General features: G+C 36.6%; 1 protein-coding gene across 1 annotated transcript in view; it reads right to left on the reverse strand.

Annotated features, from left to right (window-relative positions):
- The window catches only part of eag (potassium voltage-gated channel protein ether a go-go), a 525138-nt gene extending 506475 nt beyond the window's left edge, over nucleotides 1-18663 (reverse strand). The window contains exon 1 of the mRNA XM_089092021.1: nucleotides 18607-18663. The gene's annotated coding sequence lies outside the window, so the exon portion shown is untranslated. The remainder of the gene's footprint in view (nucleotides 1-18606) is intronic.
- Nucleotides 18664-23182: the final 4519 nt, after the last annotated feature.

Genomic DNA, 23182 nt, shown 5'->3' on the forward strand with positions numbered 1-23182 from the left:
GGCTATTGGAGAGTATACAGACATTTTTGGTGGAGGGGGGTCTGGCGGGGAGGGTAATTACGTGGGAGGATTTTTCCACAGAGCAATTTTTCGTGGGAGAAGGTAATTTTTCATGGAGGGGGGGCCATCTTGTCCGAGCATTATTTAGAAAAAATCTTTACGCTAAATCTCTTTGCGCTAAAGTCTTTTTCTTACAAATTTTGAAAAAGCTTAGTATTCTAATTAAACGGCACTTGTGTTTGAAGAGTCATTTAAAATTGGAACAAAAATTAAAACTTTAGAGTAAAGAAAAAGGTGTTGAGGAGGGAGTGACCCCCGTCACATGCGTAAATGATTTCTTTTCGTTTTAATTTTTAATGTTGCTCCTTACTTTCAGTTGAGAAAACCTGTATTTGTATTTAATTATTATAAAGTAGGAAAGTTTTAGAAAAACTTACACAAATATTCCGGTTGAGCTATTTTTATCTGCATTTTGCTTGTTCTTAGTCTTTCCTTGGTATATTTGCTCTTTTCCTTGGTATATGGTATTATGATATTTCCTTGGTATTTTCCTTGGCTCTTTTCCTTTGCTCTTTTCCTTGGTATATGATGTTGGTAAATAGTGATAGATACCATTGGCTGTTTCTTTTTTTTTTGTAGGCAATCTTTGGACAATGCTTTTTTCTTAACTTGCTAGGAGCAGGTCAATGGCGTCAATTTAAGAGAGGCAATTGCCCCCTCAAGATTGTTTTTGCCCTCTCCTCCTAGTTTTAGAATCATAACCCTCAGTATTTTCATTGAAAAATATCTTTATTATATTTGTATTGAAAAAGTTGAAAAAAAAACCCACAAAATTAATCCATCCCTATGGAAGAGATCGTGTTCGAAACCTGCTCACAAATCTCTTTGGAAAATAAACGAATAAAACTACCTTCTTAAGGAAAAACTTAGCCAGCTATTACAATCATAAATATGGAAAAGCTTCTGCAGCTATCTGAAAACCTTTTTTATAAAACATCTTCAGAGTAACTATATTTGCATGTTTATTTTTGTTTCCTTTTCTATGTTTGCAACTTTATAGCTTAGTTCCATTTTAGCTGCATACAGATGCTACTTTTACAAAGAAATAAATTTAAAACTTTTGTCAACAAGGTCTAAAAGAAGATGAAGAACTTAGCAATGTACACACATCCCTTCACTTACACAAGAAAGGGGGAGGGTGCATCATTTTAGCGGGGATATAAAATTTCTCAGAAAACAAAAATTAGAGAACTATTAGTAAATTATAAAAGATTATCAAGACATCAAAAAATTGACATAAAAAAATGGACTTAAAAGGCATTAAGTTGGATTTTTCAGGTAATTAATTTAAAAAGTGTTAATCCGCAAAACAAGTTTTTCAAAGGCAAGTAGAGAGTGAGTTTGACTCGTTTATTCATTGTAATTTCTGTTCGTTTTGAGTTTCATTTATTTATTGATAGTGATTTGTGGTAGTTTTACACTTGGAAGATTATTTGAATTTATTTTTGCTCATTCTTGGCTTAATGGAGCTTATTACTTTTCTTTGAAAAACTTATTTTGTGGAAAAATTTTTTTGAATTAATTTCTGTTCGTTTTATATTGACATTTAATAAAAAAAAACAAGTTTTTTAAACTGAAAGTAAGGAGCGACATTAAAACTTAAAACGAACAGAAATTATTCCTGAAAGGGGCTGTCCCCTCCTCAACGCTTCGCTCTTAACACTAAAGTTTTTTATTGTTTTAAAAAATAAAGCTGTGAGACAGAGTTAAACTTTAGCATAAAGAGCGAGGCGTTGAGGAGGGGACAGCCCCTTTCAGGAATAATTTCTGTTCGTTTTAAGTTTTAATATCGCTCCTTACTTTCAGTTTAAAAAACTTGTTTTTTTTATTTAATGTCAATAAAAAACGAACAGAAATTAATTTAAAAAACTTTTTCCCGTTTTCTAGAGTTTCGGTTACCATTGAGCCGGGTCGCTCCTTACTTACAGTTCGTTACCACGAACTGTTTGATAGTAGGCTATTTTTCATGGGAAAAAAAATATTGTATATCTTTTCAGTTTCCTTCAATAAAAATCCATTTTTGAGTTTGGCTCGACTATTTATTGTAATTTCTGTTCGTTTTCAGTTTCATTTATTTATTGATAGTCATTTGTGGTAGTTTTAACGATTTGAAGATAATTTGACTTTATGTTTGCTCATTCTTGGTTTAATGGAGCTCTTTACTTGTCTTTGAAAAACTTGTCTTGTGGAAAAAGTGTTTTAAATTAAATTTCTATTCGTTTTTTATTGACATATTATTTTTCATGGAAAAAAATATTGTACATCTTTTCAGTTTTCTTCTAGAAGAACCCATAGTGTGGGTTGCTATTTGTATATTGCAGAAACTTTTTAACAGTATTTTTTAATTTAATTTTATAGCTTCTGAAGTTGACCTAAAAAAATAAAACTTAATATCATCCCAAAAGATTCTATCTATGCTCTTTGACAACCTCGATACCTTTACATTCTTTTTATTTATTAAATTGTAAGAACAGGAAGTAGTAACAGTAGTATCCCCAAAAGTTTCAACTTTATACCACCAGTCGTTCTCGATAATTTGCTGAGGTGTCTTATTGGCAACCATTTAACACAATGCCTTTTGATTTATTTTTAGAGCAACATTTAGTTTTAAAGTATAATGGGCCAGTAGTATAATTGTGGGGGTTGACATGCCTAATATCCCTAAAGACATAGTTGCTGGACTGCTCTACTATGCTGAACAAATATGGCTGTCTCAAAATTTTGACTGGATGTGTTTGAAAAATGAATAGGCTTGAGAGAAGGGCTGCTTGCCTTCCAATCTCTTGTTGCTCTTAAAAAGGGCACCAGACACTCGTGTTGTAAATGAAGTGCGAGGGGGGGGGACTTTCCCCTTGATATATCTGGTAAAAACATTATAAACAAGTAAAAACAAAGTGAAAATATTTTAAATATATTTTGTTTTTCAGTAAAGTGCAAATTATGTTCTGGTCTTGAGGAGGTATGGGGGTTGTCAAAGACATAATTTTCAGTCTTTAATCTACACTTGATTAGATATGTTTGGGAATTGATGGGCGTGGGGGGGAGGGCTTTTTGCCCTTTAATCCCTTTTGACTAATAAAAAGGGCAATAGCCCTTTCAATTTCCGATCGAATGAGCCTTGTTTGAAGTTTCTACGACAGCAAATGGCCATCTCAAAATTTCTATCAGATACATTACGGGAAAATACGAGGTTTGTAGGGGTGGGGTTATTCACCCTCAGACCACTCTGAATCTTAAAAATGGCACTAGAACTTCTGATTACCAATGCAACGTGCCCCCTCCGAAGTTTATATGATCACCTTTTCTCTACATATCTTATAGGCCCCCAGGGCATAACTTACCTTGCCCCGAGGGCTGTTGGGTGGGGTGTCATTCTCAAAGACATAATTACCGGTCCTTTCAATTACGTTGAACAAAATGGAACACCCTTTCTATATATATACCTTATAAGCCCCCGGGGCACAACGTAAAACTCTTGCCCTGAGGGCTGTGGGGGAGGGGGTTTGCCATCCTCAAAGACATAATTTCAGGACCTTTCAATTACGTTGAACAAAATGGCTGTCTCAAAATTTTTATTGGATATGTTTGGGGAAATAGTGGGCGTGGGAGGGGGTTAGTTGCCCTCCAATAACTTTTGACTATTGAAAAGGGTACTGCCCCTTTGAATTTCCAATCGAAAGATCTGTTTTCGAAGTTTCTACGACAACAAATGGCCATCTCAAAATTAAAACCAGATGCATTTCGGGATAATGTTAGGTGTGGGGGGGTATCCACCCTCCGATCACTCTGAATCTTAAAAAGAGCACTAGAAGCTCTGGTTACGAATCCAATTTGCCCCCTCCAAAGGTCATACGATCACCCTTTTTATATATACCTTTTATGCCCCCAGGGCATAACTTACAACCCTGGCCCTGAGGATTGTGGGGTGTTGTCATCCTCAAAGACATTATTTTCAGACCTTTCAATTGCGTTGAACAAAATAGCGAAATAAAATCAAGTTTTTTCAACTTAAAGTAAGGAGCAACATTAAAACTTAAAACGAAAAGAAATTATTACGTACATCAGGGGGTTCACCCCCTTGTCAATACCTCGCTCTTTAAGCTAAAGTTCGAATTTTGTTCCAATTCTTTCAGAATGACCCCTGAATAACAAAGGCCGTTTATTTAAAATAAGTACTAAAAAAAACTGTAGCGTAAAGAGCGAGGTATTGACAAGGGGGCTAACCTTGTAACCCCCTTTAATTTGATTGTGTTTTGCTGCTTCTATTATTCCCCAAATCAAAACGCTGCACAAAGACAGCGATTCTACCAACAACTGCATAGTAGTGCCGACTTTGTCCTATGCAAATTTCCAAACGCCAGTATTTTCTTAGTAGGTGATGCTAATGATCTAAAGTTAAATTCCCTTTGTAGTTCCCTAAACTTAAAACAAATAGTAAAAATACCAACAACAAAAAGAAATTCTATCCTTGATTTGATTTGCACCAATATGCAGGCTTTCTATACCCCTCTTGTCCCCTTGCCCCCGTTAGGAGGAAGTTACCATTTTTGTTTATTAACGAAGCCTCTAAATAGCTTTAATCATACTTTTTCCTGTTACTAAGTTCTCTTATCCCCCAATTTCCAATGATGGCCTTTACACATTTGAATCTTGGATTACCAATGAAAACTGGCTGGCCCTCAAAGGAAAAAATGACATTAATTTTAAAGTCTCCGAATTCCAAAATCTGATTAAAACAAAATACATAAAGTCCTTCTCTGTGAAAAAAAGTAAAAACATGTTCTAATGACATAGCATACATTACTAGCCAATTTAAAAAACTAATTAGAATTAAATTGAATCTACTAAAAAGTGGTAAAACATCCGAAGCGAACTCACTACGTAAACATATAAAAAAAGAAATACCTAAATCAGCTTCTTCATATTACAAATGCAAAGTCCAGGATTTATTTTCTACAAAGCCAAAACAATGGTATAATAGAAGAAAGAAAATTTTTGGGAAAACACATAAGAATATAGACTTCCATTTCCAAGAAAACTCTTCAGTTACAGCCAGTAATCTGAACAGGCTTTTTTCTTCCATAGTTCAGAACCTCCCTCCCCTTTCTTTGACACTCCTTATGATTTGTGCTATCTCAATTTTCCCGTTATTTCGCCCTCGGATGTGGAGGCAAAAATTAAGAACATTAAAAAGTGTAGTACATGTCCATTAGACATTCCGATTGTACTAATTAAAGCCTTTGCCGACAATCTCTCAGAGCCTTTGTCCTTACTTTTGAATGAAATTACCTCTACTGGTAAATTTCCAAATTGTTGGAAATTAGGTTTTATTACTCCCGTAAAAAAGAAAGGTAATAATCAAGATTTTAATGCTGTCCGTCCCATTACTCTTACTCCAGTTTTTTTTGAAGTTATATGAAAGCTTTTTAGCTGAGTGGTTGAAAGTAAAAATAATCCCAAATGTTGACCAAAGACAATTCGGAAACCTAAATTCTACATCTACTACCCACTATCTTGTTCTCCTTATGGACACAATATGCAACACACTCGAAAAACACAATACCTGGCTCAATGTTATCGCTGTTGACTTGCAAAAAGCTTTTGATTTAATCAACCACAATATACTATTAGAAAAGCTATCTAATGACTTTCAAGTTGACCCTTATCTAATCAGAATAATTACGTCTTTCCTCTCAAACAGAACGCAAGTCGTGAAATACCTGAATGTATATTCTGATCCCCTCCCAATTTATAATGGTGTACCCCAAGGTAGCCTCTTAGGTCCAATTTTGCTTCTTACAGTGATATGTCATCTTGGTGTTTATTTCCCGGATAGATGGAAATTCGATGATGATCTAAATGTCTTAGAGACATGTTTCGAAAATTCCAAAAGTAACCTAATGTACATCTTAGACTCGATATCTGCCGAAGCTCTTACTGATGATATGAAAGTCAACCCTTTAAAGTCAACTGTTCTTACTATTAATTTCCTTAAAACTCCTCCTTCTTTTTCCTGTCCAATCCCCCCTGAAATGTCCGTTACCACTATGAAATTACTGGGCGTTACCATCTCTAGTGACTTAAAATGGGATTGTCATATTAATGACATCTTAAAACGCGCAAATGCTGCATTTTCCCTCCTTAAACTCTTTAAAAAATTTAATTGCCCTAAATCGCACTGTTTGAGGATTTTTCTGTCATTTGTACGCCTAACCCTTGAGTACGCCTGTGCTCTTTGGCATCCTGGCATTTCCATTGAACTGTCGGACAGAATGGAAGCAGTCCAAAAAGGTGCCTAAGAATTATCTTCAATGAGGGTAAAGTACCTTATATTTCCCTTCTTAGGAGAGCTAATCTTGTCACCCTTAAGGAAAGGAGAGCAAAAAATTACCTTGCGTTTTGCTAACAATGCCCTTCATAACCCTCGAACAAATCCCCTTTTCCCCGGTCAATATTCACCCCTTCGACCCCGCCTCCCGCGTTCTGTGTCAACAAAAATCCCCCTTCTCGACCCAATAAGAGTTTGCACGGAAAGATATAGAAGAACTTTTATCCCTTACATAGTTGACATTTTCAACCACTGAATCTCTGCATCTTATCAATCACTCACTCTTTACCTCATAGTTATTAATTTTAATGCCTATTTTGCAAATTTGGAGGTTTTATATTTATGTTTGTTAGTCACCAACTAACTTATGTTTTTGTTTTAATTTTACTTTATCCCCTTGTTAATTTTACGAGTTTTTTTTTTTGTTTTTTTTGGGCATTTTTGCTGACTTGGCATTGGCCTTCTAATTTTATTAGTTTACTTTGTACTTTTCTTTTGTTTTTAAAGTTTTTAAGTATTTGACATTGACCCTTTTATAATTTTCTGTTGTTGTTGATTGTTTGTTTTAGTTGTTCTTTTTTCGCTGTATTTGACGCTAAAGTGCGAATTCGGCCCTTTTGGGCTTGTGATAGCCATTTTTCAGCAATAAATCTTATCTTATCTTATACGTAACAATTTCTGTTCGTTTTAAGTTTTAATGTTGCTCCTTATTTTCAGTTGAAAAAACTTGTTTTTTTTATTTCCGTTCGAATGAGCCCTATTGTCATTTCCTAGGACTACTGGGTCGACACGATCATCCGTGGGAAAAAAAACAAAAAACAACAAATAAACACGCATCCGTGATGTTTCTTCTGGCAAAAAAAAATACAAAGTTCCAAATTTTTGCAAATAGGAGCTTGAAACCTCTACAATAGGGTTCACTAATACGCTGAATCTGATGGTGTGATGGTGTCATTAAGATTCAATGACTTTTTAAGGTTGTTTCCCCCTTATTTCGAAAATAGGGCAAATTTTCTCAGGCCCCTAACTTTTGATGTTACCCTAAATGTACTTAATAAAACTTATATATTTGAAATCAGCAAAAATATCCAATTCCTTTGATGTGTCTGTTGGTATCAAAATTCCGGTTTTTAGAGTTTCGGTTACTATTGAGCCGGGTTGCTCCTTACTTACCGTTCGATACTACGAACTATTTGATGATTAGGAGGATAATCAATTGACCAATAGGGAAATGTTGAAGTAAATCAACCCGTAGTGTTTGCATCCAGATTGCCAAAAGGATATATGAGCATTTTCTTAGGAATAGCTTAGATTATAAGGCTTTGTCTGATCATTCAAATTGTCACTGGCACTTTCAGGGTGTGATGAGACTAACATTGAACTAACCAAATGGCACCCGGTGAATACTGCTACTACTACCGGGAGGGTGGATTCCAATAGTTAAGGTAATAATAAGTAATTGTGGAAGAGGTGTGTGGTTGTCTTGGGAGTGAAGTGAGAACCATTATGCATGACAGAAATGAATACCTATATTTATGGGTCTCAACATACAATGTGTGACTGAGCAGTATCTGCTATGTTATTTTATTTCGTTTTCTTTTTAAAATAAACCCCTGATTGATTGATGGAAAAAAACTAATACTACTACTGCTTATGCTACTACTACTATTATTGCTACGACTGCTATTACTGAAGCTAAAGGTAGGAAGTTAAAACTTTTAGAGAAAGTTTAGAAGGATCTTAAACCAAATAAAAACATACTATGTACAGATAGGTTGTGAAAAAGGGGAATCAACAGTATCCCATGAATTGTCTAGGGCAGTGGTTCGCAAACTATGGGTCCCGACCCACCAGCTGTAGCGAGCAAATATTGAGTGGGTTGCGGTGGTAGTGGAACTTCTTTGTTAGTGGAACTGTTAGTGGGTACTCTTTGGTAGTGGAACTGCGGTGGTAGTGGTAGGTGGGTAGTGGAACTTCATTGGATTAAAATGAAAAAAAAATTGCAAATGTTAATACTTCGCTCTTCACGCTAAAGTTTGACTTTCTGTCCCAATACTTTAAGACCACAAGACAGAAACACAAGAGTCATTTAATTAGAAAAAAAGGTTATTTTAAATCACTAACCAATCTTAGCATAAAGACCAAGGTATTGAGAAGCGGGGCAGCCCCTTCTCAATTCCTTTTAAATTTTAATGATGCAATTACGTAAAGAGCCAAAAACTGGAAATTGCAAAAATATTTGTATATATTTTAACAAGGGATTAAAACAATTCAAAAACCCTAAAAAAGAAAACTAAAAGTTTGAAGCTTAGTAGAAATCGTTATTGGAAATCAGACTTAGGTAATAATCAAATATCTTTGAACAGACTGCAGCATGAAAAGACATTAAATTACGTAAAGAGCAAAAACTAGAAATTGCAAAAATATTTGTATATATTTTAATAAGGATCATAACACTTCAAAAACATTAAAAAGAAAACCGAAAGTTTGAAGCTTACTAGATATCGTTGTTAGAAATCAGATTTGCTTTAATAATCAAATATCTTTCAAAAGACTGCTGTATGAAAAGGCAGCAAATTGTGTGCGGTTAGAAGACAAGCGACAATGAGAATCTATATAGAAGCTTGCCGCGTGTCAAGTGCCGGGGTCCGGCGGTGAAGCCGTTTGGCTTCCAGTACTATCATTATATATATATTCAACTATCAATCCAAATCTATTTGTTTGATTTTTTCAGTAATCTTGGTTATGACAGTTTTTTTCGGTATAATGAGAAATAGAAACATTCAACTTGAAATAAGGATTTTTTTCAGTAAAGTGTAAATTAGGTTCTGTCTTTACAAGGCATGGGCGGTGTCAGCCCTACTTATCTTAGTTTTTGCTCGTTTTGATTAGTTTCTTAAAAGGAATAAATATGCGGTGCACAAATGTTATTCTTTGGATGATCATAGGCAGCGCGCTAGCTCTGCCTAAGTAAAGAACGATGTGGGCCCAATCTGTTTTTTTGGTTTTTCTCCATTATCGGGCACTTTGTATCGAAGGAGTTGTCGTGGAAACTTCGAAAAGGGCTGATTCGATAGGAAATTGGAATGGCTAGTGCCCTTTTTAATAGTCGAAAGTGATTGGAGGGCCACTAGCCCCCCCCCCCCACGCCCATCATCCCGCCAAACACTGCCCTTCACAATTTTGAAATAGCCATTTTGTTCAGCGTAGTTGATTCCCAGATAGAAAATATGTTTTTTAGGAGGACACTCCCCCACAACCCTCGGGGAAAGGGTTGTAAGTTATGCCCTGTGGGTATATAAGGTTTTTATAGAAGGCGTTGTCGTAGAAACATTAAAAAAGGATCATTCGATTGGAAATTCAAAGACTATTGCCCTTTTTAATAGTCGAAAGTGATTGGAGGGCCAACTACCCAACACCCCCACCCCCCACCCCCCTCACGCCCGTCGTTCCCCAAACACATCCAATCAAAATTTTGAGATAGCCATTTTGTTCAACGTAGTCGATTTCCACAAAGAAAATATTTTTTTGAGGAAGACACTCCCCCACAATTCTCGGGGCAAGAGTTTTAAGTTATGCCCAAGGGGCATATAATGGTTTTTATAGAAGGCGTTGTCGTAGAAACTTCAAAAAAGGCTCATTTGATTGGAAATTCAAAGACTAGTGCCCTTGTTAATAGTCGAAAGTGATTGGAGGGCAACTAACCCCCCCCCCACGCCCGTCATTCTCCCAAACACATCCAATCAAAATTTTGAGGTAGCCATTTTGATCAGCTCAGTTGATTTCCACATAGAAATTATCTTTTTGAGGAGGACACTCCCCAACAACCCTTGGGGCAAGGGTTTTAAGTTATGCCCTGGGGGCATATAAGGTTCTTATAGAAGGCATTGTCGTATTTAAAAAAAGGCTCATTTGATTGGAAATTCCAAGGACTAGTGCCGTTTCTAATAGTCAAAAGTGATTGGAGGGCAACTAGCTCCCCACCCACGCCCATCATTCCCCCAAACACATCCAATCAAAATTTAGAGATAGCCATTTTGTTCAGCGTAGTTAATTTCCAAATAGAAAATATATTTTTGAAGAAGACACTCCCCTACAACCCTCCGGGCGAGGGATTTAAGTTATGCCCTGGGGGCATATAAGGTTTTTATTGAAGGCGTTGTCGTAGAAACTTCCAAAAAGGCTAATTCGATTGGAAATTTAAAGGGCTAGTACCCTTTTAAATTGTCGAAAGTGATTGGAGGGCAACTAGCCCCCCCCCCCCCAAGCCAATCATTCCCCCCAACACATCCAATCAAAATTTTGAGATAGCCATTTTGTTCAGCGTAGTTAATTTCAAGATAGAAATACATTTTTGAGGAGGACACTCCCCCACAACCCTCAAGGCAAGGGTTGTAAGTTATGCCCTGGGGGCATATAAGGTTTTTATAGAAGGCAATAAAATAAAAGTTCAAAATAGGGATAAAATCCTTTTTAATAGACAGTGTATAATAAATTTCAGAAAAAATACCAGATATTTCGATCACATCTACAGTGACCGTCATCAGTAGTAAAACAGTTTTACTACTGATGACGGTCACTGTATATGTGACCAAAATATCTGGTATTTTTTGTGAAATTTATTATACACTGTCTGTTAAAAAGGATTTTATCCCTATTTTGAACTTTTATTTTATCGTCATGGAAAGGCAGTGTGGTCTCCGAAATTATCTATCGAAGGTGTTGTCGTAGAAACTTCAAAAAAGGCTCATTCGATTGGAAATTCAAAGGGCTAGTGCTCTTTTTGATAGATGAAAGTGATTGGACGGTAACTAATCCCCCTCTCACACCCACCTTTTCCTCAAACACATCGAATCAAAATTTTTGGATAGCCATTTTGTTCAACATAGTTTTGAGTTTTGGAAATTAGGTCTTTGAGGATGACAACCACCTCACTGCCCTCAGAACAAGGATTGTAAGTTATGCCCTGGGGGCATATAAGGTTTTTATAGAAAGTGTTGTCGTAGAAACTTCAAAAAGGGCTCATTCGATTAGAAATTGAAATGGCTAGTGATCTTTTTAATAGTCGAAAGTAATTGGAAGGCAAATAACACCCCTTCCACACCCACCATTTCCCCAAATAAATCCAATCAAAATTTTGAGATAGCCATTTTATTCCACGGCGTTAAAGTTCAGGAAATTATACCTTTGAGCAGGACAATCCCCCCACAGTCTTCGGAGCAAGGGTTATAAGTTATGCCCTGGGGGCATATAAGTTTTTATTGAAATCTTTGTCGTAGAAACTTGAAAAAGGGCTCCTTCGATTGGAAATTCAAAGGTCTAGTGCCCTTTTTAATAGTCGAAAGTTATTTGAGGGCAACTAGCCCCCCTCTCTCGCCCACCTTTTCCCAAAACACATCCAATCAAAATTTTTAGATAGCCATTTTGTTCAGTGTTGTGGATATCCAGATAGAAATTATGTTTTTTAGGAGGACACTCCCCCACAACCCTCAGGGCAAGAGTTTTAAGTTGCGGCCTTGGAGTATATAAGGTTTTTACTGAAGGCGTCGTCGTAGAAACTTTAAAAAGGACTCATTCGATTGGAAATTGAAATGGCTAGTGCCCTTTTTAATAGTCGAAAGTGATTGGAAGGAAACTAACACCCTTTCCACGCCCACCATTTCCCCAAACATATCCAATCAACATTTTTTGATAGCCATTTTGTTCCACAAAGTTTAAAGTTCAGGAAATTATACCTTTGAGCAGGACACTCCCCCCCCCACAGTCTTCAGGGCAAGGGTTATAAGTTATACCCTGGGGGCATATAAGGTTTGTATTGAATTGTTTGTCGTAGAAACTTGAAAAAGGGCTCATTCGATTGGAAATTCAAAGGGCTAGTGCCATTTTTATTAGTCAAAAGGGATTTGGGGGTAACTAACCCCCCTCTCACGCCCACTTTTTCCCCAAACACATCCAATCAAAAATTTTAGATAGCCATTTTATTCAACGCAGTGGAAAGTTTTGGAAACTAGGTCTTTAAGGATGACAACCCATCCTCCCACAACCCTCAGGGTCAGGGTTTTAAGTTATGCTCTGGGAGCATGTAAGGTTTTTATTGAAAGCGATGGTGTAAAAACATCCAAAAGGGCTCAATTGAAAATTGAAAGGGCTAGTGCCCTTTTAATAGTCGAAAGCGATTGAAGGGCAGCTAACCCCCTCTCACCCCCACCATTTCCCCAAACACATCCAATCAAAATTTTGAGATATTCATTTTGTTCAACGTAGTCGAAAGTTCTGGAAATTAGTTCTTTCAGGACGATAACCCCATCAGAGCTTTCAGTGCAAGGGTTGTAAGTTATGCCCTGGGGGCATATAAGGTTTATATAGAAAGTTGTTGTAGAAATTTCAAATGGGGCTCATAATTAACCCCCCTCTCACGGCCTCCATTTCCCCAAACACATTCAATCAAAGTTTAGAGATATCCATTTTGTTCAACGTAGTTGAATGTTCTGGAAATTATGTATTTAAGGATGAAAAACCCCCCAGAGTCCCCAAGGCAAAGGTTGTAAGTTATGCCCTGGGGGCATATAAGGTTTTTAATGATAGAGTTGTTGTAAAAACTTCAAAAGGGGCTCATTCAATTAGAAATTGATAGGACTAGTGCCCTTTTTAATAATTGAAAGGGATTGGACGGGAACTAACCCTTCTCTCACGCCCACCATTCCCCCAAACATCCAATCAAAATGTTCAGATAGCCATTTTGCTCAACGTAGTAGAAAGTCCTGAAAATTAGGTCTGTGAGGATGGAACCCCCCCCCCCAGCCCTCCGGACGAGGGTTGTTAGTTATACCCTGGGGGAAAATAAGGTTTTTATTTAAAGCGTTGTCGTAGAAACTTCAAAATGGCTCATTTGATTGGCAATTGAAAGGGCTAGTGCCTATTTTAATAATTGAAATTGATTGGAGAAAGACCAACACCCATCTCACGCCCACCATTTTCCCAGACACATCCAATCAAAATATTGAGATAGTCATTTTGTGTAACGTAGTTGAAAGTTCTGGAAATTAGGTCTTAGAGGATGACAACCAACCTCACAGCCCTTAGGGTAAGGGTTGTAATTTATACCCTGGGGGCCTATACGGTGTTTATAGGAAGTGTTGTCGTAGAAACTCAAAAAGGGCTCATTCGACTGGAAATCGAAAGGCCTAGTGCCCTTTTTAATAGTCAAAAGTGATTGGAAGGCTTGACATTTTTATAGTAAAGATCGATGTGTGTATAATGTATTATTTTTTGTTTTTGTTGTTGTTTAGACCAGGGCACTTTGTATCGAAGGAGTTGTTGTAGGAACTTCGAAAAGGGCTCATTTGATTGAAAATAGAAAGGGCTTATGTCCAATTAATAGTCGAAAGTGATTGGAGGGAAATTAATCCCCCCCCATGCCCACCCTCCCATTTGACTTTATGTTTAAAAACTAACTGTTACCATAATATTAAATCAAAATTCACTGTGTTCATGCCAATTCCCAATAAGGCATCTCAGCAGTATCCCAAGAACGACTGACGGTATTATTTTCAAACTTTTGGGGCTGCTTCTTCTCTTAAAATTTAACCATGTGAAAAGAGTGTACGTGTATCGACTCTATCAAAGAGAGTAAATAGATTTTTTTTGCAAATTCTATCAAGTATTCCATTTCTAGCCGGCTGGAGGGGCTATGAGGTTAAATTAAACACTACTAGTTGTGTCCACATTCTTGAAAGGGTATAGTCTGTTGAAAATGGCTGAAAATTTTTTCCCAGCATACAAATAGTAGGCCAAACTATAAATTCTTAAAAAAAAGAAAAGATTTAAAGTATTATTTTTTTTTCTCTGAAAAGACTATGTCAACATAAAACGAACTGAAATTAATTAAAAAAAGCTTTTTCCACAAAATATGTTTTTCAAAGAAAAGTAAAGAACTCCATTAAACAAAAATTGAGCATAAATAAAATCAAATGATCTACCAAGCGTGAAACTACCACAAATCAGCATCGATAAATAAATGAAACGCCAAATGAACAGAAATTGCAATAAATAACCGAGTCAAACTCAAAACGAGCAGAAATTAACATAAGTTGGGCTCAAAACCCCTATGCCTTCCCAAGGCCAGAACATAATTTGCACTTTACTGAAAAAAACAATTCAAGTGAATTTGCATTATCAGTTTAATATACATATACTGATATTTTGCAATCAAAATCCTAATATTATTTGATTTATTAAAGCAATAAAAGTAAAAATATTTATATTTTTTTCAGTAAACATTTATATTGTTTTTCAGATCATTCCGAGAAATCCTGTTCTCCTGTGGAGAATTTCAAAAGGAAAATTTACTCCCCACGGAGTATCCTTCCCATGGAAAATCACCCCCTCCCCCCTCGCAGAAAATACCCCCCTCAAAAATTTCTTTTTATTTCCCAAATAACAAATACTGTATGAAAATAATGGGCAGACTGCATGGCTCATAGCCCATTTCCCAGAGGTTCTGGGGGGCCATTTCGTCCAAAGAGGTATAATCACTGGACCTTTTAACTATGTTGAACCAAAAGGTTGTGTCGAAATTTGGATCGGATGTCTTTGGGAAAAAAAGGGCGTGGGATGGGGGCCTCTAATCTTTTTGGTCATATAGAAAGCGCACTAGAGCTTTTAATTTCCGTTTGACTGGACACTCTTGATTTTCTAGGACCAATAGTTTGACAAGGTTACCCTGGAGAAAATAAAATAAACACACATCTGTGACCTTTCTTCTGGAAAAAAATACAAAATTCCACATTTTTATAGATAGGACCTTGACACTTCTACGGCATGGTTCTCTGATGTGCTGAATCTGCGGGTGTAATTCTTATTAAGTTTGCTTGATTTTTTTTTCTTTGAGGGGGAGGGTTTACTCTTTTGAAAATAATACCAATTTTCTTAGACTGATAACTTTTGATGGGTAACGTTAAACTTAATAAGTTTCATGTATTCAGAATCAGCATAAAAAGTCAATTCTTTTGATGCATTAATTGTTATCAAATATCCTTATTTTAGATTTTCGTTTACTAATGGGCGAGTCACTCCTTATTTGTAGTTCGTACCACGAACTGTTTGATGCCTCACTTTCTCATGAAGCTTTCAGGTGCGCTCCTGCGAGTAGTAAGGGTAGCAAGGTAGAAAGTACCACGTGTTCAGCTGCGGGTAGTAGAAGTAGCAAGCCTTTAGAACCCAGCCATTTAGAACCCAGCAGCATTATTTGACACTTCGAACATACTTTTTGAAAAAGAAATATGCAGCAAATAAAAGTTATTCCTTAGATGATAGGCAGTCAGGCACATAAGTCTGCACAGGGGTTTTTTTTTGGGGGGGGGGGGAGGGGTTGGAAATAAAAAAATATTTCTTATAGCCACGACACTCAAGAAGTGAAGTTAGGTTAATGCCAATAAAATATACCTAAGTATAATGAAAATAAAATACTTTAGTAACAAAATTATGGAAACTACAACAGAGAATTCTGGAAATCAGACCCCCCAGAATGCATTATATTAAATGGTTTCTAACCTAACTAAAATACCAACTATACTGTTTAGTTAAAATATACCTACATTGTAGTGTGATTAAAATATACCTCTCATGCTAAAGTGATTATCACCGAGTCAAACACTTCGTGGTAAAAAACTCTTAAGTAAGGAGCGATGCGGTTTAATAGTAACCGAAACTCTAAAAAACGGCTTATTATGCTAATTACAAATATATAGGTTATAGGTTTCATTGAGTTTAGTATTACCCATCAAAGGTTATTTTCGAAAAAGGGGGAAAACACCACTTAAGATTCAAAGAATATTAATGAAAATCACACCATCAGATTCAGCGTATCAGAGGACCCTATTGTAGAAGTTTCACATTTGCAAAAATATTAAATTTTCTATTTTTTGCCAGAAGAAAGATCACAGATGCTTGTTAATTTGTTTTGTTTTTTCCCCAGGGGCGATCGTATCGACCCAGTGGTCCTAGAATATCTTTAGAGGGCTCATTCTAACGGGAATTAAGAGTTCTAGTGTCCTTTTTTAGTGACAAAAAGATTCGAAGGTAAAAAGGCCTCCTCTCCCGCCCCCTTTTTCCCAAATCTTCAGATCAAAATTTTGAAAAGCCATTTTGTTTTTCATAGTTGAAAGGCCCAATAGCTATGCCTTTGGATGCAAAACTACTGCCCCCCCCCAGCCCCAGGGGAAAGGCCCGTATATTGTAAAATTTGTCTATTGTTTACGCATAACTTCTGTTATTGGGAAGTATCCATGCATTTTCGGTTGGGGGGAGGGGATAAATTTTCTGCTGGGACTTTTTTCAAAGGTGGAATGTTCTATGGGGAGGAAAGTTTCCAGGGATTAAACTTTCCAGGAGAAATTTTACAGTGGATAAATTGTTTCCATAATTCCTATACAAAATTATTTTTGTTTCCTGCTTTCTCTTTTCCGTCTCAATTTTGCGCATGGAGTTGTTAAGGGTAATTATCCGGGGTAAATTTTCACCGGGATTGAATTGTCTAGAGGATAATTCCATCGGGAGAGGTATTTCTTCCTGGAGGAGCAGCCAGTTTTCCCAGCAGTATTTAAAACACGATCAGAAACTAAATAAAAAACCAAGTTTTTTCAACGGACAGTAAAGAGCAACATTAAAACTTAAAACGAACAGATATTATTGCGTATATGAAGGGGGTTGCCCCCTCCTTAATACCTTACTCTTTACGCTAAAGTTTGAATTTTATCCCAATTCTTTAAGAACGACTCTTGAAACACAAGGGTGGTTTAACTGGAACAATAAGAAGCTTTTTTCAAAGTACTAAAAACTTTAGCGTAAAGAGCGAGGTGTTGAGGAGGGGGCAATCCCCTTCATTTCCGTAATAATTTCTTTTTGTTTTAAGTTTTAACGTTGCTTCTAACTATCATCTGAAAAAAAAATTATTTCTTTTATTTAATACATATTTAAATACAGAAAGAAACTGGTACTGTCAGACCAGGAACTTGAGTGTGGTGATTATAATATAAGAGATAAGTACCAAAAATTGTTGTATAGTTCTAAACAAAACGCCAAAAAATTCTTGAATTTTCGGATTTCATGGGCGAGCGGGTTCCATCCCCAGGGTTTGTTCCTATTAGGTGTGGCTACGATCATACCGCAAGATCGTTTATTCCTTCAATTTTTGGCTGTTTTCCTACGGGTTGTAGAGTTAGCAAGCAAACCTTTAGAACTCGCTAATTTCGCATTGCAACGGTACAACGCATTGCAACGGTACAACGCATTGCAACGGTACTTACAACGTACTTTTTGAGAAAGAATTAGGCAATCAATACAAAATAATCCCTTGAATAATCCTTGGATGACATTCCTCACTTATTCCTTCGGTTTTTCTCATGTTCTACTACGAGAACAGGAGATCATAGCAGTTACGTATGTAGGTTAACGCCTGACTTGTTTCGTGGGGGGGGGGTCAACAATAAAAATCATCATGATTTTAATAATTTAAAAAAAAATCTTAGAAATTCGGGAGAATTTGGGATTTTGACAGTGTCCGGAACCCAAGAGCCCCATCCCCTGGGGAAGTCTTTGATAAGAGTAACTACGATCGTACCAAAAAGCTTACCATTGATTCATTCGATATCTCAACTATTCTCTCAGTAGGGACAATTGTGAGGGGTATTTAGCGGTCAATATATACCAAATCATATTATTGAGTTTCAAATAAAGTGAATACACCATTCGATGGTTTTTTTTATGCTGATTACGAATATAATAAGCATTTCTATCGTAAATGAATTTCAGCCCCCCTCCCCTATATAGGCTATACCTAACCTAACCTAACCCAACCTAAACTAACCCTGAATTGGTATATATAGAGGGGGGGCTGAAATTCATTTCCGATAGAAATTCTTATTATATTCGTAATCAGCATAAAAAAGGCGTCGAATGGTGTATTCACTTTAGTCGTAACTCAATAATATGATTTTGTATATATTGACCTATTTAGCTCCCCTCCTGCAGATTTTGAAAAAAAGCCTTTTTATACCTTTCAATTTCAAAAAAATAAATGAAAAAGCAAAGTTTGCCCTCCACATTTTTAAATATATATTGCCCCCCCCCCCACTTCTACACTTTCAGGAATTTGTGCACTGTGTTCTACAGGTAGCAAGGTTTTAGAACCCAGATACTTGACATTATTAGACACTTACAACGTGGCTTGTGACAAAGGAATATGTAATAAATGAAAGTTAATCCTTCGATAATAGTCCTCACTTGTTCATTCAGTTTTTCACCTGTTCTGCTATGAGTAGTAGCACTTAACTAATTTGAGGGAAAGCATTTACTTCATCAACAATAGATGGAAACGCAAGCGCAACACACTCAAAAGCGTAAAGTAATGCAACAAGAGAATATAGCATACACTCTGCTTGTTTGTTGAAATATATTGATCCGAACAAGAGAACAAAAAGTAAAAAGGTGATGGACTTGTGATTAATTTCAGTTCTTAATATTCAGAACTTGCATAGCGAAACGGAGGGGCATAAAACCAAAATTTATATGAATTAGGGGGGGGGCTGCTTTTTGTCACGCCATGGATTCAGACAGATACAGCTTTTGGTACTTGGGCACTATATGGGCCTTTACAAAGAAACCAGTCACGAAAAACCCGTTTTTGACGGCTTAATTCAAGACACCGCTATACAGTAATGCATACTTAGCGTCGTTTTCATTGTGTTTACGATATTTAAACTGTTGTTTTTTGGGGTTTAGGGGGAGAGAAAGGTACCTAGGTTAGATTAGGTTAGGTTACGTATTTAATATACGCTATGCTTTACCCCCACCCCTCCTAATATGCAAAAATATAGCCCAAATTTGCTTCTAAACTATTGTATATTCATCCTATTTTATTTTATTTCATTAGCATTAACCAAACTTGACTTTTTAGATAGGCCCATATAATGCCCAAGTACCCAGTTTTTTTCCAAATGGTAGTGGTTATTTTCCGTACTAGCCAAATGGTAAGCACGCTGGACTTGCAATCCTGCGTCTGTAAGGGCAGGCGTTGAAATCCTGGTGTTGCCAATTATTAGGTTTATAACAGGGGCCAGCGATGTGACTGTATAAGCTCAGCCAGAGTCGATCCAGCTCCAAAGGGACACTCGGAGAAATATGAAGAAAAAGCATGGGAATTGTCGGATGATTCACCCCAAACCTCATATTACACTTCCGGTCGAAGGCAGTGAATCAAGAGATCGATACCTGCACAACGCCTATAGTTGGTCATCAAAATAGTTTTTTTAGTGATATTTTTTAATGTTTTTTTTAGGCTGGTAAATTGCCAGTCCCCCAAAAAAAGTATCTCAGGCCCCATCTATATAGCCTTCTCATAAGAAAACCCTTAAAAAGAGGTGACTGAACAGTAATTACTTTCAGTTCTTAACTTTCAGAATTTACATAGCGGAATAAAGGTGTATATATCAAAAATTTACATGCCTTAGATTTAGCGAAGAATTTTGGGTGACTTGTGGCCTTACCCTGTGTTCACGGGATTCAATTTTTCTCATATGACAATATTTTTTCTTTATTTACTAGAGATTCAGTAATTGCGCTTGTGTACGAAATGAAATGGATACAATTTTGAGAATAATCGTCAAACTTCATGATTTTCCGATTCTACTATACCTTGGGCACAATTCGATTTAGAATCGCAGTAGATTGTAAGAAATCATTCTATTTTGACTCCCAAGCTAATATTGGCTATAAAATAAGCAGCTGGTACAGGAGCCCCAATTCACGAGAACAAGGCCGTATACAGGATGGTGGAGGGTTTGATCCCCCCTTAAAAAAAATGCTTATCCGATTCCTGAAAATTTAATAAAATGAATATAAAGAAATTTTTGATGTGTTTCTTAAAGTTTCTTATAACCCCCCCCCCCCTTCTGAAAAAAATCCTGGATACGGCCCTGCACGAGAAAGCAAGGTTTTCTTCTTTTTTTAGTAGAGAACAAAACAGTATTTTCGAGATCTGTGGAACCAATTGCCTCCTGTATCTCCCCATCCCTTTCAATTGCTGCCCCTGGGAGTTTTTGATAGTATGGGTTTTACAAGGATTGGTTTTGGAGAATTTGGGCAACCGATCACATGTTTATAAGTCGCCTCCTCCGAAAAATTCTAGTTTTGGTTTTTGTTTTTTGTTTTTTTTTTGTTTTTTTTTTCTTTTAAAAGTGAAGCAGCATATATCTTGAATAAATTAGCTAGTATTAATAGGCCTAGCAGCTAATAGCCTATTAAGTAAATTTCTAAGCCGACCGAGGGAAAGCTGGTAATGGAAATTAAATCATGGGCTAGGAATAAGAACCTTTCAGGATTGAATTTCTAGCCGAAATCTGGTTTTGGGAAAGTACTCTCAAGCTTTCTTTTTTATTAAATAAAAAAAACAGATTTTTTAACTGAAAGTAAGGAACGACGGTAAAACTTAAAACGAACAGAAATTGTTCCGTTTATGAAGGGGGCTGTTTCCTCCTCAACGCCTCGCTCTTTACGCTAAAGTTTTCTTATTATTTAAAAAAAAACAGAGTTGTGAGAAAGTCAAACTTCAAAATTCCGTTTTTTAAAGTTTCGGTTACCGTTAAGCCGGGTCACTCCTTACTTACAGTTTGTTACCACGAACTGTTTGATCCTTATCAGGCTGTATATGGTGCTGCTGGACTTTTATCAAATCGTAGCATGCAACTATTTGGAGGCAAATAATAATTATAATGAATATAATAATAATTATATTTGGAGGCAAATAATAATTTCGTGTGCACTCTTATATTAGTTATCGGATCAGACTCTGATTTTCAAGTTCGATTTGTAGGAACCGATGTTTTACATAAAGAAATATTACCTTTGAGAGAGCAGAATAACTATGGAATAGGATATTTTATTTTAACGTCAGTTTTAAGAGTCGTTCCTAAGACCTGCAGCTCAGGCACGGACTTGGGATATTCTTCGGGTGCCTAAAAATTTCGAAGGGGTAATATAAAACAATATAGGTGAACTATAGTGAAAATTAAATCAAACTTCGGAGAAGTCGTATAATTCCAGTATTTTGAGAGGCCGAATCTTTTTCCCCTGCTTACACTCCTGCTGGGATCTAGGGGTTGATAGTTACCGATAGTCCTATTCCGGAGCATTATATTTTCTTTTTCTGCCACTTTTAAGAACCATTTTCACTATGCCCAAATTGTGTTTGGACCAAATATAACTTTTCACTACACAAGGATCCGCCATGTTACTTTTAGAATTAGTGAATCCTCTGTAACAAAAAGTAAACTGTTCCAGAAGTGTTTGTGTCTGCTTCAATTTTAACTAACCAGCTCTCCAATAATATAGGAGTCATAGTTACAAATGGGGTCCGTTGTATCCCCCCGGAAAACTTCCCTGCAGATAATTTCCTCCGCGGCTAATTCCTCCCCTGAAAATCCCCCCCCCGACGAAAGTTTCCCTGTAAACATTCCAAAGAAACTTTCTCTCCTCCAGAAAATTCTTCCCCGGCGATTCCCCCTTGAACATTCCCCGCAAATGTAAAATTAAGTAGCCAAAAGGAAACTAAGACAAATACAAAGAATGAAGAAAAGAGCATAATTGTACATCATCTATTATAAAGGAACGGCGATGAGTATAAAAGAGCAGTCTAAAAGAGCAGATTTCAATGCCCAAATTGTACGAATTTCCATGAGCCTTTATCTAAATATAAGAAGGTGTATGGAATTGTTTGTAGGAATTAATCCCTCAGCTCCTTCATTTAGACTAAGCCTAGACTGAACAAGGATGTTGCAAGATGATACCTCTCTTGTCACTGCAGAAAAAATGTTTCTAACATTTACGTTAAAGCTTCCTTTAACTAAACTAATTTGCTCCATCAATGATATGAAAGTGTAAATGCAGCTATTATAAAGGAGGGGCGGTGGCTGTTTTACAGATGGGGGAGGAAGATGGCTCAAAGAGCACATTTTAATGCCTATATATCTTAACTCTCATTGAATCATCATATAAATATAGAATAAGTTCTGGGGAGGGTGAGGTAGAACTTGATTTCAATCCCTGTTGAGTCTCTGGAATATTTCTGATCTACACCTATATTATTGATGATGGGGGTAACAGTATCCCTCCTTTTGCAGCAATCTTTTTTATGTAGTATAAAATATTACATTCGCATGTCTAATGACACAGAGAAGAAAAGTGAGGCAGGGCTACATGAGCTTCGCCAGGAAATATCCTTCAGGGGAGATACTAGTCCTACTATGGGCTTTTTAATGCCTAGAGTGCCTTTTGATGCCAAAATATCCTAACTCTCATTGAGCCATTAGATATGTATAGATGAGCTCTGAGGAAGGGGAGGTAGAAATTGATATCTAATCCCTCTTGATCCCCAGGAATATTTTTGGTCTACACCTTTATTATTTGGGCTGGGAGGGGAGGATAATAGTAACCTTGCTATTGCAATAGTATTTTTCTATATAGCATAACATTTTACATTGGTATGGCTACTGGCACCAAGAAGGAAAAGGTGAGGTAGGGCATCATGAGCCTCGTCAGGAAATGTCTTGGGAGGGGGAGGTAAATCCTCCCTGAAGGTATGTTTTCTGTGATTTTAAATAGTAATATTTTTCTTTTACAGTTTATTATTTACGAAAATACATTTTCCACAAAACAAGTTTTGCATGGAAAAGTAAAGACCAAGAATGAGCAAAAATAGAATCAAATAATCCACCAAGTGTAAAACTACCATAAATCAGC

This window comes from Artemia sp. Qi Xiang Cuo, chromosome 7, assembly GCF_049724085.1.
Source record: "Artemia sp. Qi Xiang Cuo chromosome 7, ASM4972408v1, whole genome shotgun sequence".
Taxonomy (NCBI): Eukaryota; Metazoa; Arthropoda; class Branchiopoda; order Anostraca; family Artemiidae; genus Artemia; species Artemia sp. Qi Xiang Cuo.